This window comes from Corythoichthys intestinalis, chromosome 14, assembly GCF_030265065.1.
Source record: "Corythoichthys intestinalis isolate RoL2023-P3 chromosome 14, ASM3026506v1, whole genome shotgun sequence".
Lineage (NCBI taxonomy): Eukaryota > Metazoa > Chordata > Actinopteri > Syngnathiformes > Syngnathidae > Corythoichthys > Corythoichthys intestinalis.
The window spans coordinates 11,554,764-11,568,349 of record NC_080408.1 but is presented as its reverse complement, the minus strand read 5'-3'; positions in this window follow the sequence as shown (position 1 = coordinate 11,568,349).

Below are 13,586 nucleotides of genomic sequence, written 5' to 3'. Positions count from 1 at the left end.
TCCTCGTTCTGAATATTCCCCCTCAATGGGCTGAATAGTAAAACCGATGAGCCCAGTCTCCCGCTGACGTCATCCACCTGTTGGGGACGCTAGAGCCCTATAATGGTAGGCGTGGCTAACCGGCAGATTAAAAGACTAATTTCTCGCCATCTGTGCTTTGCTAAATTGTTGTATATAGTCAAATCGTCTCAAAATATGATTCTAATTCACATAATAATGCTATTTAAGACATTTTTTCTCCTGTCGTACGCTCTTTAAAGCTGCTGATACAGAATGGGGATTTTAGTATTTTATTTACTGTTTTGAACTGTTAACTTGATACTGAAATAGTAGTTTTGTTTAGCCTGAGAGGATTTTTGAACAAATTTGGAACTAATGTACAGAATGTTAAAAGCGCTGGGGAGGGGAGAAGCATCATTAATCGATTTATAATCGAATCGTAGCCTCTGAATCATAATCAAATCATTAGGTGCCCCAAGATTCCCGCCTCTAATAGATACCAGCAACATTCCCGCCATTTTTCAAACAAAATTGTATGAACGAATTGTCGAGGAAGTTAGAAAATACAACCTTAACAATTCCTCCTCAAAACACTAGAAGGACTGCCAAATGGCAAACAATTTGTGGCGGGAATTCACTGAAACCACACAAAGATAAGGATACACCGCCCAAGTGACTGGGCGGTGCACTACAGCGCAATGCGTCACTTTTACACAGAGCTTCAAATATTTATCAAAGGCGTAAGTTCGACTCTGTAGCTATCCCGTAGGCCTGACGCAGAAGCATAAACCATGCGTAAGAGGGAGGATGCCTCTCTGACATCCCCAGTGAAATGCTCAGCTTTCCAATCACCAATTTCTCATCATTTGTCTTCCACAAGTATCATTGTTATACACAAGGTTACGAATCATCTATGCGACACAAACTCGGTTCAAGGTATCTATAAGCTAGGAGTTCCCAATAATTTGGATCTTCTTCTAAATATGATAACAACAGAACTTCCCACCATTGTTAGTAACTAACTTTAAAAAAGTATTTAAATTATACCATTAATTTTGACCCTTGGTGTCACACAGATGTTATTAAGACACCTGGAAACTGTTTCAAGCAGCACAAAAACTTATGGATAGTTGATTTTCAGATGAAAATTAGGGAAAACCTAGTTGGGTCAACTTCATTTCAATTTATGAATGCTCATGTCCAGCTGTTCTGTTTTTCAGTACTTTTTGCACTGTTCTTTCTTCTCAAACATGAAGCTGAAAGACAAAATTCACAGCTCATGTTTTTATTGTTGGTTTTAAATTCACAAGGACATCCACACCACATTTCTATGCGTCTCTACCAGGCTCTTATTTGCGTGTATGTTCTTCTTTGTAGTGCCTGCAAGCAAGACTGTAATGATAAAGAAAGGACCCTCATACTCCGTCCTATGTCTCTCTGGGTTAAAATCGAATAGTCTGTGTAAAACTTAACAAAGGACAGAATTCTACCTTAGTGAGGTAGCTAAAGCATCCAAACTCAAAGTCATACGACGCCAAAAAAGCTTATATGAGTAGAAGAGGCAGGTACTGTGCAGTAAGTGAAGGACACGCCACAATAGCCGCTCAACATGCATTGTTCTGCTTAAGAGTGATCTCTAGTGGCAACAGACTGAAGCACAAAGCAGCAAGTGATACACACTTTTTCTTCTTTCTTTTCTCTCACAATTACCATAAAGGCATCTATGGTGAGAGTGTTGGGGAAGGGGAAGACACTCTAAATTACTGAATATGAGAATGCAAAGAGGAAATGGGGGCTTTAATGGAAATTTAAGTGCCTGAGAAGACGGCTATCTTGCACAACAAAACAATAATAAGGCGGACGGCAGTCTGGAGACTTCACTAATGAGCAAGGACGGCGGTGATGAAGAGGCGCATTATGGCGAGTGTTGATGCCAATTTGCAGAAATGCTACACTACTGTCACAATACTTAAGTATTGTAAGTTGGAATAAGATTATTTATTGTTGAGGAGTTCCTAAATTGACTCAAAATTTAAATGCACAATAGTGTCAACTTAATTTTCAGGTGGACAGGCAATGACTGATCGCTAGGGTTGTTCTGATCATGTTTTTTTGCTCTCGATTCGATCCCGATCGTTTTAGTTTGAGTATCTGCCAATCCCGATATTTCCCGATCCGACTGCTTTTTTTTTGCTCCCGATTCAATTCCAATCATTCCCGATAATTTTTCCCGATCATATACATTTTGGCAATGCATTAAGAAAAAAATGAATAATACTCGGATGAATATATACATTCAACATACAGTACATGAGTACTGTATTTGTTTATTATGACAATAAATCCTCAAGATGGCATTTACATTATTAACATTCTTTCTGTGAGAGGGATCCACCGATAGAAAGACTTGTGACTTTGTATATTGTGACTAAATATTGCCATCTAGTGTATTTGTTGAGCTTTCAGTAAATGATACTGTAGCCATGCCCAAATGCATGATGAGAAGTGGAACCATGACTGTGCGTAGTGCTACTAATTCATAAATCTTCTCTGCGTTGGGAAATAACATAAGGTGTTAAGAAAATGATCAATTGCCAGCTTGCTTCCCAACATTGCTTCCCATGATATATCTAATCATAGGGAGAGGGATTGTAAGGCTTTAGCCAATTAAAAAAAGGCTCCAAAAGCTGCCAAAATTCACTCTACTCATTTTACGCTGCCTTTTATCTCTCTATATAGGTAAAACGGCGCCAACAGGACAATGATCCAAAACATAAAGCCAAATCTACAATGGAATGGTTCAAAAATAAACGTATCCAGGTGTTAGAATGGCCAAGTCAAAGTCCAGACCTGAATCCAATCGAGAATCTGTGGAAAGAGCTGAAGACTACTGTTCACAAACACTCTCCTTCTAACCTCACTGAGCTCGAGCTGTTTTGCAAGGAAGAATGGGCAAGAATGTCAGTCTCTCGATGTGCAAAACTGATAGAAACATACCACAAGCGACTTGCAGCTGTAATTGGAGCAAAAGGTAGCGGTACAAAGTATTAACGCAAGGGGGCCGAATAATATTGCACGCCCCACTTTTCAGTTTTTTATTTGTTAAAAAAGTTTAAATTATCCAATAAATTTTGTTCCACTTCACGATTGTGTCCAACTTGTTGTTGATTCTTGACAAAAAATCAAAATTTTATATCTTTATGTTTGAAGCCTGAAATGTGGCAAAAGGTTGCAAGGCTCAAGGGGACCGAATACTTTTGCAAGGCACTGTAGCTTTCAAATGCATTTTTTTGTTTCAAATTTATTTTTGCATTCAAACACATCTTTTTTGAAGTGACTTTTTTTATTGAAAATTTATATTTTGATTTGAAGCAATCGAATCGAATAATGAAAATACAAATCTATCTCCATATGGCTCGGCCCAGGGGATACAATTTTAACTGGGGTAACTACATTGGCACGACACCGGCGAGCGTACCATATTCAATGGATTCTTGGCGAAAAGTATAGATGTTCTAAGCAGCCTGATTTAGAATTCCCCTCAAGAATGATGGGAAACAAAAAAACGTTCATTTTCAACTTATTATTATAAATATTCTCGTAAGTTAATTTTATTGCTTGTTTTGGGGTCATCAACATGTTATGCCCCCCCTGCACCAAAAGTCAAACTCCGCCTATGCTGATCGCTGTTTTGATTTGATATCCACCTCCGTCAATGGCAGAGAAAAAATTAACCTTTCCACAAACTTGGAATTCACTATAAAGCAGCCTTGGACATTTCTTCATCCCGTTTTCACATCTTTGGCATTGACTGAATTAAGGCTGCAGCCAATTAAGGCTGCAGCTATCGAATATTTTAGTAATCGAGTAATCGACTGAAAATTCTATCGATTAATCGAGTAATCGGATAAAACAAATATATTTTTAGGTGAAGAGCATTTATAAATATACATGGGAAAACAAGACATTTCATCTAATCTTGAACCATTTTCAGTCAATCAATGTCTTTATTTTCGATGTATATTGTTGAAAACAGCCAACAATTGCATCTCAGATGTAACTAGAATTAAAAAAAAAGACTAATTCACTGCTTTCACTCGAAAAACCTTTAGATCTTATTAAAAAAAAATATTTATACCTAAAAATGCCGTTACGCTTGATAACACACATCACTTAAAAACTAAAAAAAAAAATTCCCACGTGTTTCAATTGAATTTCTATTTGTGTCAAGCCATTTTTAAGTTCCAGTTAAATTTTAATTTAGTCTAAACTGTAAGTCCTGATAGGATTTTGAGTTTTTGCAGTTTTCAAAATAAATGTATGATACAGGCTGTACTGGAGCACATTAGGGACCAGTGCTACTTGGTGTTTTATCCAGCAATGACTACTGAGCTAAAACTGACACTTAGCTTTATTGAGTTTTTATTTTACACCCTCATCACTCCACAACACTATGTTATGTTAAAGCCTGTATGTAAGACACATTAGCCACGCATCGACAGTGGTCATAATTAATAGAAACCTAGCCCTCCACAGGGCTAACGTTACGGTAATCTTATTTATTAGCGCTTAGCGCTCTTTATTAGCGCTTAATGCTCTACTGCTTTAAGATGGCGGCTGTTTACCAACGCTGCCCAGACGCGGCCGAGTCTGTCATTTCGCATCTAGTTCAACATACATGTGATCTCTAAGAGACTCATCAGAGGCTACCTGCTACCAACGTAGTATCGTGCGGGCGAGTATTTAGCAACGTCGGTGTCGTTTGTAGCGGCTGTCGGCTGCAGTGTTTTTTTATTTTGTTTTGTTTTTTGCTTCTTCCTCTACGCACGTGACATCAGCGCGTTGTCCCGCATTAAAAGTAGTCCGAGCAAAACGTGATGCTTAGAGCTGTCAAAATAAACGATTACTCGAGGTGAATAAAATTACTCGGATCCGTTTTTAAACTCCAGTAAAGTTACTCAAGTTGCTCGAGTATTCGTTTCAGCTCTAGACTGAATACATTAATAAATGTACTGACGTGGATTAGTTCATAAAATCTTTCGCTTACCATTGATGGTACTCGCACCACACTTTGGGAACCACTGCTCTAACAACAATTGCATGGAGGTAATTCCACAAATGGCTCATCACTGTGCACTACTTTAGTCCATCTAGCGTTCCTGCGGCTGAACAATTGAATTTCATCAGCATGTGAAGTTCACCAGCTTTCCAGTTCCCTGGGCTGTCGGGAGACTTTCTTTCAAACGGATTGAAAGCAACTCTACTGCCAATAAAGCTCCTGCTGATATGATGCTGTAAGCATCCTAATGAAAAAAGCCTGAGCGGTTCCCTTACTAACTTTCAGAGGACACTCCCAAACTTTGCTCCCTTTATCTTATACAAAGTTCTACAGTTTTCCATTCCCAACACCCTATCCATTCTTCTGTTTATCTTTTATATTTATGATCACTACACATCTGCTGTTTGCCACCAGATTCACGGACAGACTGGCGACCGTTAAGAGCCTAAAGCCGGCCTAACCGTCAATGCGCTGAAAAGCAGACCCACTTAGCAGGGCCAACTGCTCTAGGGTGGTGCGCGGCACGCCGTCAGAGCTGCCATCGCATCCGCCCACGGCCCAAACACTGACACTTACACAGTGAAGAAATGCCTGCCACATCATTTGTGGTGCACTGTTTTGTCAACACCATCAACAACAGGGACAACATATCAAAGTGCCTGTATGAGGAGATGAAGCATCAAAGACACGTACGGTTGTAGATGATCAGTTTTCCCTCCAACTGCATTCCATTCTTGATGCCAATACCATTGGAACAGGATGTCTCAAACGGAGGATACATGATGAGACATGATGTTTGTTTGCTTATTTGTCTTTAAAGGGATCCTCTGTTTTTAAGACAAGTAATTCTTAAAAGATACATGTTAGTATGAGTTATAATAATTTGATATTAAAACCCCTCGTAAAGTTTTTGTTTTAATAAAGTTTGTTAAATTATTTTAAGTGATAGGTCGCCATTCTTGTTACGTCGCAGTGCGTGACGTCACTGGTCCCGTTGCGGAAATCCCAGCGCGTCACTCGTTAGCTTTCCCAACATATCGTCAGTTCTACCCTTCCTATTTGAACCAGATCTGAAAAGTGAAGAGCAGGATAGCACTGTCAGTCGTTCACAAGACGAGCTTCAGGGAAAAATGCGTGCAGCAAATACCTGATAAGACAAAAGTTGGGCAAAACTGGTGATGCGAGAGAGTCCTGTTGGGAAGTCCGGTTGGGAGCGAGAGTGTATGCTATCCGGTTTTATTAACAGATATTCAAGGTTAGCCTATTGCGTTTTCAAACTTATCCCAATATAATTATGTAGATTGTTAGCATCCAGAGCTGTCGTGTGCTTACAGTACAGGCCAAAGAGTACACCTTGTGTAATCCATGTCTTGTGCATTGTAACGCGTGGTAGCTAGGATACGTGTATAAAAGTACCAAAAAGGGGAGATGCTTCCACTTATGCACATTTATTCACAAAAAATATTTCCACCTTGACCACTTTTCACTCGGGAGCTCAACAGTACGCAAACATGCGTTCCCTGAGGAACTCCCAACATTGCTGTAAGGTCCACGTCAGAGTCACTGTCGTCACTGTAGCGTGCCATAGTGCTTTAATTATTTAGTATGATTTGGGGAAAACTCCCACGAAGAATAGTCAACAAAAAAGATAGCAATAGTAATCCAAATCTGCGTTTTTTACTCACTCGACGATCCAGGAATTAGACCGATACCATGGCAATGTCGCAGCCGCGATTAGGCCGTCGATTCCACAAAATAGACTGATCCGAAAAGCCGCTGTGGGACCGACGAATCAAAAAAATGGACAGATCCGAAACCAATATTGCAGACGCGGTGGGACTGTCGGATCCAGAAAATAGACAGATCCCTTACTTGACTGAGGTTGTAATGCGTGGTGGGTAGGATGCGTGCATACAGGGACCAAAAAGGGGAGAAGCTTCCACTTGTGCACATTTATTCAGTAAAAATAATAATTCCACCTTGACCACTCACTTCACGCCCCTTGTTTCCATTTGACTGGAAATTGCATCCAAAAGCAGCACATCGTGGCATTTTACTTCGCGAGTTTAGGCAGCAATAAGCAATTGTTGAACACGCAAGATACCAATGACGTCATCACTGCGAGCCCGCAAACCATGGCGCTAACTAACGGTCAAAATATGGACTAAATATTATAAAATATTGCCATTGATTTAACATTTTATGTGTTTCTAACAACATATTTTAGTACAAGAGAACAATTGTGGTTTATTAGAGCCTACATGTATTTAAGTTGGAAGATCACTTTAAAAAATCAAAATAAGGCGGAAAACACTGACAAGGCTAAAAAAGCATTTTCTGCTCTTGGACCCCTCTTTAAAATAAACTGCTGTATTTTAAGCCAAACGAACTGTTGTGTTTGATAGAACAATTTGTCTATATGCTGCCATAGCAGATTCATGGTGCATTAAGTCCCCGAACTACTTTAAATTTGTCAGTTTTACCCTGGAAACCCCCGTTTGCAGACATCGCGTAACCGCTTTAGTTTCAACGCAACCATAAAAAGAAGGTAAGTAATCGTATTTATTATTTGGAATGTCTGTCATTTTTAGCTTAGAATCATTAATTGATGATTATTCACTCGCATATTTTAAACTTATAAACATATTACGTCACAATGGAAAAATTGCCGTCTGTAAAAGAGTCACGGATATCTACCTTATAACTATCGCTTAAATGTATTTTTTTCGTTACTGTCGCATTTCCCCCCATGTTTTAGATGATAAATAATCGATCCAAACACAGTAAATTTGGGAAAAAAACAAAAACGTTTAAAAGGGTAAATATATGAAAATGAAAATCTCGACCACTCCTTGATGTCTGCGATTTCTGCATCGCGACCCTTGTTATATTACCATGTTTCACCCATAAAATCCCTTTAAAAAATCCAGCTGTGGCCATTCACAGCTGTGTCTTGACACTCAGTGATACATGCTAAATGGAGTTTTTGGATCGAAACAAGGTAAGTACGCGATAATATACCATTACAGTCATGGCGTCTTTAATTCTGCTCTTTCATGCTCTCACCTCCAGATAGGGTTTCGTTGTTTAAATAAAAAAAGTATTTTTTTTTAAAATGCCCTCATGTTCAAAATTTTTCTTCCCCCAGAAAATTGAGATTTTAAGCTTTCCAATGATGTATCACACATGCATATCGGACAATTTTGAAATGTGGCCAAATTGGGGGTCTCAGAGCGGAACTTCAAGTCACCTGAATGTTTTCCGCCATAAAACAAAATACAACAGCTACATGCAAGTCTAATCTGAAGATGATGCAGGCAGTGTCTTTCTTGCAAAATTTAAGAAAGTTTCCACTCATCTGCAGGACTATCATATGTCTGATGGGATTCAAGCATGACTAGGAGCAATTAGACACACTCAAGTAGAGAAACTCGTTGTCAGGGTTAGCGATCAGGCAGCATATAATAAGATACAACATATCCACACTCACAAGGGATTCACACAAATACTGGGTTCTACATCTCACATGGATGATTTGTGTACACTCATGCCTGTCAAGTTGTACGGTTTCGGCGTAATTTGTAGAAATGAGCAACGATTTTTAAATGTGTACGCCCTACATTCAAAATCTCTGCGTTTTTCGTTTCGTTCGTATTTTTTCTCTGGGATTTGTCACCGTTTCGGCAACGAGACAATGTGCGTTACGATGCGTTACTACGTTGGTTGAATGACGCGAGAAAAATCACAGGGAGAGAAGAGTGTTTGTTGTGATGCTGTAGCAAACGCGATGCTAGGCTAGGTGGCTCCAATATTTCCTGACTGTAGCCGACAGCCTACAATCTACGCCTAGATATCACATGTTTATAGAACTACATGCGAAATGACAGACAGCGGCGTGAATAAACAGCCGCCATTTTGAAGCAGAATTAGCAAAAGAAATGTTTCCTGACTCAAAGATTGCATCGGTAAGTTAATTTTATCAATTGACCTTTTTAATTAATAATTGGACACACTAACGAACTACCTTCAAGTCAAACTGAATTGCGAGCTGAAGTGCCATGAAGTGCATCCATCAAGACATGATAGAAATTGCCAAAAGTGCTACGTACAATTCAAAATTCAAAAAGTCACTGTAACAGTGGGGCAAATAAGTATTTAGTCAACCACTAATTGTGCAAGTTCTCCCACTTGAAAATATTAGAGAGGCCTGTAATTGTCAACATGGGTAAACCTCAACCATGAGAGACAGAATGTGGGAAAAAAAACAGAAAATCACATTGTTTGATTTTTAAAGAATTTATTTGTAAATCAAGGTGGAAAATAAGTATTTGGTCAGTACCAAAAGTTCATCTCATTACTTTGTTATGTACCCTTTGTTGGCAATAACGGAAGCCAAACGTTTTCTGTAAATCTTCACAAGCTTTTCACACACTGCTGCTGGTATTTTGGCCCATTCCTCCATGCAGATTTCCTCTAGAGCAGTGATGTTTTGGGGCTGTCGTTGGGCAACACGGACTTTCAACTCCCTCCGCAGATTTTCTATGGGGTTGAGATCTGGAGACTGGCTAGGCCACTCCAGGACCTTAAAATGCTTCTTACGAAGCCACTCCTTTGTTCCCCTTGCTGTGTGTTTGGGATCATTGTCATGCTGAAAGACCCAGCCACGTCTCATCTTCAATGCCCTTGCTGACGGAAGGAGATTTTCACTCAAAATCTCTCGATACATGGCCCCATGCATTCTTTCCTTTACACAGATCAGTCGTACTGGTCCCTTTGCAGAAAAACAGCCCCAAAGCATGATGTTTCCACCCCCATGCTTCACAGTGGGTATGGTGTAATTCAGTATTCTTTTTCCTCCAAACAAGAGAACCTGTGTTTCTACCAAAAAGTTCTAGTTTGGTTTCATCTGACCATAACACATTCTCCCAGTCCTCTTCTGGATCATCCAAATGCTCTCTAGCGAACCGCAGACGGGCCTGGACGTGTAATTTCTTCAGCAGGGGGACACGTCTGGCAGTGCAGGATTGGAGTCCCTGGCGGCGCATGGTATTACTGATAGTAGCCTTTGTTACAGTGGTCCCAGCTCTCTGTAGGTCATTCACTAGGTTCCCCCGTGTGGTTCTGGGATTTTTCCTCACCGTTTTTGTTATCATTTTGACGCCACGGGGTGAGGAGAGAGTTGAAAGTCCATGTTGCCCAATGACAGCGCCAAAACATCACTGCTCTAGAGGAGATCTGCATGGAGGAATGGGCCAAAATACCAGCAACAGTGTGTGAAAAGCTTGTGAAGAGTTACAGAAAATGTTTGGCCTCAGTTATTTCCAACAAAGGGCACATAACAAAGTATTGAGATGAACTTTTGGTATAGACCAAATACTTATTTTCCACCATGATTTGCAAATAAATTCTTTTAAAATCAAACAATGTGATGTTCTGTTTTTTTTTTTCCACATTCTGTCTCTCATGGTTGAGGTTTACCCATGTTGACAATTACAGGCCTCTCTAATATTTTCAAGTGGGAGAACTTGCACAATTAGTGGTTGACTAAATACTTATTTGCCCCACTGTAAATGTTAGCAATCATGATGTACCTGAAGATATTGATTGTTCTTTGATTGCACCAGGTTATATGTTACAATATTACCAATAAATTCATATTATTTTAAACATTGAGTTTTATTTTTGTTTCATATAGCACACTATATACAAAGTTGTAAGATTAGTCACCAATTCGTAAGGGCATATGTCACTATTTGTAAGATTGCCAAAGGCCTCGGGTTGCCAGGTATGTACACGTCACCCCTCCCAATCACTTATCTTTCTGATTCTGTCCCTTCACCTTTTGGACATGAACTGAGACAATACACTCAAATTACTGTATCCGAAATCTCCATGGCAATCAATGACTTTGAACGAAATTTGTTAGACTATCACTGGACTGATACATAACATACTGCTTGTGCGACCTAGGTGGCAGGGGGACGGGTTCCCGATAAGCTTCTGCTTTTCTGTCTCCCTTGTCATGTCTATCTTCATCTTGTCTTTCTTTTGGATAAACAAACTGATGATTTCCTTCTTTTCTTTTTTCTTTTCTCTTTCTTTCCTTATGATTTTGATTTTGATGATGATGATGATGATGACAATGACCATAAATAAATATTCTCCCCCCTCCCTTCTTTCTGCCACATGGTGTCAACCAGAAATACAACTAGCTAACGATAGCACCAACATATTCATAGTTAGTGTAGGCGTTCAATGTACCTCTTGTTGTTGTTTGTGTTTCTTCTGTCTCTCTCCTATTCTCTTTTTTTCTGTCCACCCATAACCCCTTCCTGTTCGCTGCTTTCTCCTAACAAACGAGGCACGTTGAATGGGAGTATGTCATACTCCCATGTGATGCATTAAAACTGTTCAGACCAATCGGACACTCAAATTCCCATTCTTCGTGTCGAGCAGTTTACACCAGGGATTGTCCAGGAAATTTAGTAAATGTCTGCCATGTACAACTAAAGGGATCTAATCCCTAATTCCAACCAGGAGGGCTGGCAGTGATCAGTCAAAATTTGTGATTTGCATACTTCAACAAATCTGTCTTTCTGTGAAAGTTGTTTATATTAGGTATTGTCTCTCCTTAAAAGCTGCATAGATCAGTTTCTCCACTGACCTACCTCTTTGACTACACCTGGCTACTTCTCTGACTAAAAATACCCACTTTGCCTGTTTTAGCAGCAAACCGGCTCACCTGCTACCTCTTGTGAAAACCAGGCCATCCCTCGTCACCTTTATGAAACTAAAGGAGCGCTTGTTCACTATGTAGCAGTGGTGATTGCGCTAAGGTTCTCCTTAAGTGTCAAAAAATTGATTAAATGTATATGTGCAACAACGCACTCAGCTTTTGTTCAGAATCAGCTTCTTATAACTGGTTACGACGCAGCTTTTCATTCATTTGCGCACCTTCACAGTGCTTTAAATAGTGTGGGTGCGAGCAGACTGCAGATGTGAAAGTGGGTTGTTCCACACCAGCTAAATAAGACGAGTCATTGGATAAATGCTTTGGCTTGTCGGGCATCTCTGGGGGTCCATGGGCAATGGGCCCGGACTACGCACTTTATGCTTGATGTTTGGATTATCTCTCTACAGCTGAATCCCTTTTTGATTGATAGTGAAATGAGCGAATCAGCAGTACTGTGGTGCAAACGTCCGTGGTAGCGTTTTACAATTTTCATTCTGTTGTTTTGATCTGAACGGGATTCCTAATTATCCTAACGACACTTTCTTTGTTAAAAATGACGAGTGAAATATCGAGCGTATGTGCTTTTCTATTGTAGCTGCCTTTGTTTGGGGACTTGACTTCTGGCACTCTAGTTTCTTTCCCTATCGAGCAGCGGGTGCCGCTGAGCCCCTCCACTGTTACAAATCACTCACAATTGGACACAGTTTGAGCTTCCCTTAATTGAAAGACCAGCATTCGCCACTGCTATGTAGATACCAAATCCTGCGAGCTAGCAATATGTGTGTACAGTGTTTACTCGTTTTTCTCACCCCCCCCCCCCCCCACCCATAATCGAAAATCCGCGAAGTAAAGGCACAGCTTCTTTGTATTTTTAAAAAATATATATGGCGGAAAATACTCAAGTGACTTGAAGTCTCGCTCTGAGACCCCCAATTTGGCCAGATTTCAAAATTATCATGTATGCATGTGTCATACATCATTGGAAAGCTTAAAATCTCAATTTTCTGGGGGAAGAAAATTTTTGAACAGGAGGGCGTTTAAAAACAATAATAAAAAAATTCACCACTAAACCCTAACTCGAGGTGAGAGCATGAGAGAGCATAATTAAAGTCACCATGATTTTACGAGATCACGTATTTACCTTGTTTGAATCCCAAAACTCCATGTAGCATGTCTCGCCGAGTGTCAAGGCACAGCTGTGAATGGCCACAGCCGGACTTTTCGAGGATTTTATAGGTGAAACACGGAAATAAAACAAGGGTCGCAATGCAGAAATCGCAGACATCAAGGAGTGGTCGAGATTGTCATATGTTTACCCTTTTAAACTTTTTTTTTTTCTGTGTTTGTAAAATTTCAGGGAAAATGCGACAGTAACAAAAAAAAAAAATACATTTAAGCGATAGGTCACTGATATCTACCTCATAACTATTTACAGACACTATATTTTTTCGTTGTGACATAATTTGTTTTAAAAGTTTAAAATATGCGAGTCACCAAAAAGTCTTACATCAGTTAATGATTCAAAGCTAAAGATGATAGACATTTTAAATAGAAAATATAATTAGTTGCCCTCTTTTTATGGCTGGGTTGAAACAAAAGCGGTTGCGTGGTGTCTGTAAATGGGGGTCTCCAGGGTAAAACGGACAAATTAAAAATAGTTTCGGGCTAAATGCGCCATGATATCGCAGCATATACACATATTGTTCTATCAAATATAACTGTTCTTTTGGCTTAAAATACAGCAATTTGTTTTAAAGAGGGGTGCAAGAGCAGAAACTGCTTTTTCAGCCTTGT